The sequence below is a fragment of the Plectrocnemia conspersa genome, unplaced genomic scaffold, assembly GCF_051122295.1.
Source record: "Plectrocnemia conspersa isolate PC_06_02 unplaced genomic scaffold, ASM5112229v1 ptg000014l, whole genome shotgun sequence".
Lineage (NCBI taxonomy): Eukaryota > Metazoa > Arthropoda > Insecta > Trichoptera > Polycentropodidae > Plectrocnemia > Plectrocnemia conspersa.
In genome coordinates, this window is record NW_028277178.1 from 2,629,067 (window position 1) to 2,639,117 (window position 10,051).

Below are 10,051 nucleotides of genomic sequence, written 5' to 3' on the forward strand. Positions count from 1 at the left end.
TGCTAGTTTACGCCGATAACTTGGAAGCCAACAGTCGCCGCGTTATTTCCGATATATAGCCCGATCAGTCGCGGTGCTTATATGCTCTAAATCATTTTTAAACACTAACGATTGATGTGAATTTTTGCCTTCTGAGAAGGGATAATCTTTTGCGCTCTCCTATTGGTAAAAATTCGGTTTAGATAAGTTTTAATATTGGTATAAAAAGTATTAATATTTATTTAGATTAAATTAAGACCCCAATGCGTCACGATGGTCGAAAACAATAGAATAATATGAACACTAGATAACCGAGCGTTTATACTGCGACGACGACAGCACGATTTTATTGCTTTTGACGTGAATACTAAGCAGGGACGTCATTTGGGAGTGTGGGGAGGCAGATAGGGGCTGTACCCATTTACAATAAAAGTGATGAACGGTCATTTTCTGTATTAAAAAATGTTTTACGGAATTCGATAACTCAATTACATTTAAATAATTTATCGATGATGTTTATCGAAAATGTTTATCAAACGTTAGATTATGAATGTATTATCGATAAATTTAAAGCGAGAAAAGTTCCCCTTTAGTATAATTTTTTACATTTCATCTACACATTTTATATATTATTATTGTTTTTAATTCCTTTTTTTTGTTGAATAAATAATGAATGCATTATTTGTTAATTACTGCTTTCATTGAAACGCTCTCAACAGTAATAACGAGATATTTGTGATTAGAATAAAATACAAATATAAACAAATTTGTTTATATATGTAATATGAAAATTTCTCATAATTTTTGTGGCGCTTTTTTAACATTCGAAAAAGGGGAGCTCTAAAATTATGTTGCGCCTGGGGCCTTCCAAGTGCTTAATCCGCCACTGGGTAAACTCTTGTTTATTCCAAGTCGGAAACAAAGTTGTGGGGGAATCCAACTCTGACAAATGTCGATGATTCAAGGTGGAACCAGACTCTTTATTATGGTCTAATACAGATATTATTAAACAACGGTAAATACGTATTCGATAAATTTGTGTTGTTGTTTTTTGATATGTTCACTTTTAGGCCTTCGATTCCACTGGATACCACGCGCTTAATTATTAAACATTATCTTTATTTATGATACACCTAATCACTATTTATCAACAGCAAGGCCAAAGTTATAATCAATCTAGCTTTTTGGGCTTAAACCTTGCTTTTTTGTAATGTAAACATAATGTGCTGATTTAATCAACAGTTGTCTGATGAGCTGTTGTATTTTTTATAATATCAAAATTTAGTTAAAAAATCGCTAACATTCGAATAATTAATTTTACATAGAATTTTCTCTCATAAACTCGCGCTTTGCGCTCGAAATCTTACTCTTTTCTTAGCTAACTTAAAATATAGATAGACCGGAATTGCGTAGTATGTAAAGTTCTGGATTATAAATTCAGAGACTGTGAGTACGAGTCATTTTAATTTATATTTATAAAAATTATCTAGTATTAAAAACCGGTCCAAGTTGCAAAGTGACAATAATTGTAAACTATAATAAAATTTCATAATTAATATAATATACATAACAGATTTACAGTATTTTAATACTTACTATTATGTATTGATTGATTTGCCCCATTGTAACGCATTGGGCTAATGCCTGTCATGTTACAACGATAGATTAAAACAAAAAAACAGATAACTCATCATTAATGTATTTAATGTGTTTTAATAAATTATGAGACTTATGATAATATAAGAAATAATGTCGGGCATCGTGTTTCGTACATTTATGAATATTTTAATTGCTTTGGTTTTACTTTCAAACATTGAATGAAATCATTATTATGTAATTTAGATCAAATTGAGTTTTTATTAAATTTTAACAGAAACACTGGGGTTAAAAATCTTGTGCCTAGTAGTTACAACTATATATTGAAGTATAAAAATGTTTGAATTATATGTTACGCATATCCGTATTAGTCACGTATTTCCCTGTTTATGACTTTTACCTTCAAATTAAAAAAAAAATACACATTCATACAAACTATGATTTCAAATCAGGACAGCGTACTAATTAGTTATAATGAAATAATTTTACAACAATAAGTGTAGGGTCATTAAAAATATTAATTACTGACCAATCAGTGAACATTGAGCTGCGATGCAGTATAGTGTTTTCAATATTAAAATCAAAATTCTTACGTTACGCGTTAATTTAAAATAATACAAGTGAAACTTAAAAAAATAAATGTTGTATCTAAAACTTGCTTATACATATAATCAAGTAAGGCAGATGTTAAGTAATTGAACACTGACCAATATTTGTATGTAAATCAATAAAAAAATGATATATGTTCTTGCCATAGTACCGTCACATAAACCCGGTCGAACTCTTAAGAATTTCGGTGACTACTTTTTAATCCTCGATTCTCTGACTAAAATCTATAATTCAAAGCAGAACTAGACTCTAGTTATTGTCTAATACACGTCTTACGAACGTATAACTGTGTAACAGTGGATACGTAATCGATAAAATTGGCAACGTCGTCATTCTATGGAATGCGTAATCCTGATTTTCTGTATTTAGTGCCTGAGCGGCTGAGACATGGACCCATGGTATTTATTTTTTATGCTTAGATACGCAATATTGTTTTTTTTTCGCCTAAGAAAAAAAACTGTGTTTCTTAAAAAAAACAATGTAAACAAATCAATTACTTTTTATGCCTTTTTAACTCGTCTTTTGCGACTAATTTTGTTCCAACAAATACAAAAATATTAAAAGATCAGTCAAAATGCATAAAAGCACCCATGACTTAAAGATATAAATTATTTTAATGCATTCGTTGCAATAATAAGACTATTAATATCCATGTTAAACTTAAAACTCTAATGTATCTAAACTGCTGCAAATAATACTGACTACTTCTTCATAATTTTTTTTAGTTATCTTGTTAACAACAAAACGTTTTTGATAAAAATATACTTAGATTTGAATGTGAATCACGCGCTGATTATATCTAGCAATAGTATTTTCATCGTATAAACATGATTTTTTAAGATAATTTTTGATAAAAATCACGATATCGTAGTATTTAATTCCGCTTTTTTTTAAATACTAAATGTTTACGATTAATTATTCTAAACTATGATGCTTTAAGGTTTGAAAACCCTAGGGGGTGTGACATTGTAGCCAGTGAGACGCTAGTTAGAATTTTATACATTATATTTACATATGTTGCGACAGACGATTAATGGCGAGATGTTTTCTCCGAGCGGTGGTGCAGAAGCTGGCAGAGTGATGATGTCAGTGGATTATCCTCAGAGATATGATTAATGTGGCAGCAGCAATACATTCTCTGCGCAGTAGTGGAGAAGCTGGCGGTGGGATGTGTGCGTCTATGACCGAATGTTGTCCACAGATGGCGGACAGAGTTTGGCGCCAATCGACCACACGCTGGATTTCGCTGATAACAGTGTGAGAGAGCGAAGGACCACTCTTGAGGTTAAACCCCAACCCCTTGAAAGGAAGTAAGCTCTCAGACTAGCCACCTGAGGTAGCGTGCAACCAATGTCGAGCAATGCATAGAATTTCAACGCAAGCAGGCCAAAGGGCTCGGTCCTTAGGGAATCGTAGGCTGAAGCTGCGACTAAGGCAACATTGAGTTGTAGCAAGGATGATGCGAAACGAAATGCTAATGCACGAATTGCTTGTAACGAGAGAACGTCTCTTCGCGCGCTCGAGAGAAATACTAATGAAACTCTGATAAATATGTAGTACTACGAGGGGTGGATCAGAAGCTGGGTGCCCGCCCATTAGGTTGAACTCGTTGAGTCCAAGTACCGGTGGCGGTAGTGGTCCAAGCACATATGCCAAAGTAGTACACTCTCTGTCTGTTGGAGTATGCGAGTGGCTGCTTGTGACTGTCTTCTCCTCATCGGAGTCCAGGCTCAAGTATCCAGGACTGCAAAGCTTGCTGACCAATCACAATCATGCAATGATCATCCAGCCAATAGATGTACTCGTTTCTTAGAACAACGAAATAGGTATACGCATTTAGAAAAGATATTCGATTGATGGACATCGAATTATTTTCATAAATTAAAAATAGAAAAAAATTAAGGACAATATAAAATAAAGTTTTCAGTTCTTCATTTCAGTTCTGCAAATATCATTTTTTTAACGTGTTACGATGTCACGACTAGACCACATATATGGTTGTTAAGATCAAAAATTTTCACCGACCCGAATAGTCTTTTTAATAGACATATTTTAATTATTTTGACCCGCAGTCAAAAAAGGTTGCCGAGGCCTGATTTAAAGCTTCGAAACTCTAAATGGAACACGAATTGTTTCGCATCGAATTAACATTGTTTAAACAAGCATTTTTATTTATAGTATTATGGCTACATTGATAGCAACTTTCATTGTTAAAGTTGATTTTGAAAGTTGAACTAAAATCCAATGTTATTGGCTTTTCATTATACTTTCTATTGCAGAAAAACTATTTCAAAAGATGTGACGATACATCATATTTATGAAAAACTGGTTAATCACTCATCACCTATCGAATCATCGACGACTACAGCGAAGACTCTCAAACTTTCCCATTCGAATACGCCACCCAATACTAACACATACACGCTTCTGTGCATTTTGCACAATCAGCGTGTTTTGGCGTCTAGTTAGACGCAAAATTTACACCACTCACCTACCAATTAATTTTACTTGTTAAATTCCAATACTCTATATTAAATTACCATTAAGCTAAACTGGCCGATTAAAAATGTATAAAATATCACAAATCAAATTAACTATTAATAAATTATAAAAAAATACACATCTGTAATAAAGTAAATGCATCATAATCTACATTACTAAGTTGGAAAAATATTTACATCGTTGCAAATGCCCATTATATGGGTTTTCTAACAAATAGATCACAACCTTATCTATGTAAGTATATAACATAACATGCAATTACAATCATATATCAAACCAGTGTACTTATGTTATGTTTACACTCATGAACTTTCACAATAGTACGAATACTATGTTTGCAGATTCACACGTGTGAAAATTTAGCAACAAAATAGTTTATAATCGTTGTTTGGATTTAAATCCAATAGATTACATTATAAAACCATATACTGCTCATATAGATTGTAAAGCGTAAAAGTAAAATAAATCAAGCAATAAATAAATATAACTAAAAATAGAAAATAAATATATAATGCCATAAAAACTATTTGTATTACATTACAATATGTATGTATTTATTTATTAATTACATAATTCTTTCAGCATTTTTATTTAATTTATAAAAATATGTATTTCGCACATGTACGGATTCACCCAGACAAAGGGGTAACCTTCGCCTATATTTCGATCGTATCCGATAAAAAAGATAAATAGCTTTATCGTTATATGTAATAAGATATTTATTATAATATAATTTGTTGTAGATTGTAAATATTATCACGTGACTACTTTTATGCACTATGCAACTATGCTTTAAATTACAGTAAATAATTTATTTTTCCTTGTAAAATATTTTATTACCATTAATTTTAGAAATTATTGTTTGCTTTTGATAACGCTCTCAAATAATATAAGTCTTGAGCAAAGAAATATGACTGCATAAAAGTGCTATAAACAATACTTCTGACTAATTACTACCTGTGATAACAACATACTGCAGATTGCAGATTTATAGGCTTTGAATCAGGGGTTTTAATTTATTTATATACGTATAAGTTAGATTTCAAAAAAGTGGATTAATTATAGAAAATATGTTGACTAAGTGGGCGACAAAACGACTACTAAAATGTTGCTTGACATTGCTCTCGTATTGCTTCATTTAATTATTCAATATTTATAACACAATCTGATTGTATTAAGTTTTTGATACTTGTGTTTATACACTTTATTTTATTTCACGCTAAAAATATTATAATATTTAAAACCCTTGATGACACGGGTCGGATGACCTTGATGACATGGTCGGATGTGCAAACGTTGGCCAGTCACTCTCGGGGATCTGCTTAGGCAACCCTTTTTGGGCAATAATTTTTTTTATTTCAAGAAATAAAATAAAATTATGTAATCTATTATTATCACTAACTGACTTCAGTCAAAAATAATTTGAGCGATGATCATAAATAATATGATTCTGATTTTTAGTGAATCATTTTGGCATGTGTAAATTTTTCACTGCACACTAACATGCGGATTGATTTGCCACAGTAAGGAAAATGCTACCAAGGGTTTAATATAAATTTTAATTTAAAATTTAATAATTAAATTAATTAACATAATTACTGAAAAATCTATTAACTGCAAAAATATCTAAAGAGCCTAATTGACACAGAGACAACAGAAGGTAAAAAATAATAATAAAAGCTAAAAGATTCTCTCCACAAATCAGGATGAATATTCTCACTTAGAAAAGTAAAATAAATAATAAAAAATATATGAATACCGATAGAGTATGATCTAATTAGTAGCAAAGTGTTCAGATAATTACTGACGAAATTCATCAGATTAAAGACCATCCGATTCAACTCAGTAATCAGATTAAATTACTTTCCAACTTAATGTAAGGTTGCCTAAATAATAATGATGAATCCAGAAGATCCTATTATACAATATATTTTTTTTATCTATATAGATTTTTACACACATGTGTATGAAGGAAAAATAAAAAACGTATTATAAGAATTGATTATTGCTCTTAGAATAATTGCAAAATCAATGAGAAAAGAATTTTATCTTATCCGCCATTTTATTTTAAAATGATAGCAAAATAAATTTAATAATTAAATAATATAAATTTAAAAAAATATTACAGGTTGAAATAATTATTTTTATATTTAAGAATTTTCCTCTCGACGTTTCGCCGATAATGTTTTTCGGCATCCTCTGAAGAAATAACTTGAGTGCTCATTATTAATCTTTGCACAAATTTACATTGATTAACATTGATTAAACGCAATATGTATTGTGTATAACAATATATAACAATCAATAATAACATTTTGAAGCAATTTTTTAAAGCAAAATTGCAAAAATAATATTTAAATACAAATATTTGCTAGTATTATTGTACTTTTCTTGTTAATATTTAATTTAAATATTTTTTTAATGAGCTAATTTCAATTAAAATATCTGTTTTAAAATAATGGCCTAATTGACAATATGAAATAAAATCTTTATATACACGCATATGTAATTATTATTTAATTTGTGTAATAATATATTTTTCCATCACTATACGGTATATATTTACTGTTAAGTCATCTTAGAATATCTAAGATAATAAACTATTTCAACGGAACATAATAGCATTCACACACAATGACCCAACACAGTGAAGAATAAATAACCTGTCCTAATTAGTGTGATAGCATTATTAACACCCAATATACTTTTATTTGTTGACATATTTGTACATCATATCTAGTTTCGGGGTCAGTTATGTTATTTTACGTATCGTAAGACATCTTTCTAGATACGCGATGGATCAAACATAATATAATAAGTAAACATTTGTGAAAACTATAATTTGTTTTATTTAATGTAGACTTCTAAGTACATACTATGTATAATAGATAATCAATATATTATTAATAACTAAATATATTTTTTTTCCTATATGATAAGCAATCGTGTACTATAACACATAGTTCAATTATATTTAAGACGATGAGGAAAAACCACATGAAGATTCAAAATAATTTATGTTATAATAATCGATTCACATACAAATGTACCTTCAATATGTTTTCGAGTTAAAGATTTTGTGTCAAGCAAAAACGCAGCTTAATAAATAAATAAAATGCAATGACGTGATTTGCAAAACTTATGTAGGTAATTTCAACACTATCTTTATTAAGGCCAAGTAGATTAGTCGCACTATACCGTGACGTCATGAGAGTTAGGGCAAACGAAAGATTTTAAAACGTTACTAAAGACAGATATTTATAATTTTTCTCAATATCATTTCTTAGTTTTTAGTTATTTCCTCTACAGGGTTTTACTCAGCTTGTACCCACCCACCAGCAAAAATGTCTCCAGGCTAACATCTTTTATATGAATCAAATGACCGATAAAACGGAGAATCTGCTGCATACATATAATCGAAAGCCTATCCTTTATTTTGATATTTGTGCGGCTATATGTCAAGGGCAATGGTCGGGGAACAGAGTTCAAAAACTCCAGAACCCTTTTCATTCTCTAAGCTTGTTGATGTGCAATTCAATAAAAACAAAATTATTTACAGTTTCTATTTCTTCTAATTCAATTGTAATGATCACTCGTCGATGGTGAGACTAAATTTGTCGCAATTAAATCACAGTGGATCCTTGACTAGCAAGTTTTACGAGATACAAACAATTTTATTATTTAAGAAATTAACTCGACAAGTATTTATCACGCCGGTGTCGTATAAGCGCGCGTGCCGATCACCTAATCTGGCGGATTAGGTCTACTTCCAAATGTGCCTTTCAAAAATACCTTAATGAGTATAAAAATAAATGTAGAAAGAAGAGTCAATGCCAATACCAATACAAACAAAGAAATGCCGAAAAATTTGGCAGAATGTATCTAGCAGGTACCCGAATAACTTGTGGCAGAATTTCTAAATCTTCATCTATTTGAATAATAACAAACAATAACATTTTTGCCCCGAAGCATCACATTTACCAGATGGTTCACAGTAAGAAATAAAAAAACTCACATATATCCAGAACTAAACTGTTTTACTACTTCGCTTCCAGCTTGTCACATACAAGAATTTAGCAAAACTCACAACTAGCGGAGCTTCGCCTAGTATCGATCAAGACGATACTGAGAAGACCAAGGAGGCAGGCGCTTCGTGAAAATATTTTAATCATTTTTTTGTATTACTTCATATACTTTTAGTAACCTGCGATTTTTTTTTTTCGTATAAATTAGATTGAGGGGGGGAGGATAGAATGCATTCTTGTCTCACTTATTTTATTAGTATATCTTCAAAGTCAGCGTCATTCAAATGACATTGCGTATTGAGCGGATATTCAAAAAACTTTATGTAAACAGTTTTAAAAGCACTTGCATAAAAAATTCGAACAAATGTTCATAATGCAAGGATCGGTGTCAAATATATCCTACGAGCAAGTGCACTAAAATAGAAACTGAAGCCAGGATTATACATTCCTTAAGAAGTCAACTTTGTCAAATTTTACAATTTTTAAATCAACGTTTTTTAAATCCATTGATAAAATAATAAAGCGTCTAGTCTCGCCCTGAATAAACTTTTTGGTCAGAATTCCTTTTATTCTAGATACTTTCTTCGGACATTTTAGTCATAAACTCGCACTAAGCGAAGCTATGCCGAATCTTAGAAGACCGAGAAAAGCAGTCGCTTTTCTTCAATCGTCTGATCTAGTCCAGCTAAGTTAGTCTGCAGTTTAAGAGTTCAATTCGAATTTTTATACATATACGTACAGATCAATTATTCATTAGAAAATCTAAGAGATGGCGCTAGTTACTAGCGCCATTCGATACTACCTAAACAAGTTTGTTTCTGAAAAGTACTATCTGTCAGCTTCATAAGATTCCCATGTCGTCTGGACGAAGTACCGTTACACGAAATAGCATGCTTTATCTCTTTCTTCGTTGCGTGCGACACCCCTCCCACTTTTATTTTTAGGTGATCGGCGTCAGTTCTGATTGTTAAATAAATAAATTTGATTAACCTACAATACTACTAACTTTATTCCATAATTTTACTACTTATGTATCTGTTTTTTTTAATTTCGCACAGAATTTCAACGATCTTTTATATAAATATAATTAGTATAGTCATTATTAAATGTGTTCCTACTATTGTTGCTTCCAAAAGCAATAAAATATTTGTATTTATTATAAGAAAAGGGCATTATTATATAATAAAAATAAAATGGTGAATATTTCTTTAGAAGCGCAGGGTAACTCCCCCACGGTGTATGGCTGAGAGGCAAATAGTAGTGGATTCTAATTAGAATATAACGGTACACCGTCGAGCTCGATAGGGAATCTTATGATGCTATCTGTCAATAGACCGCTG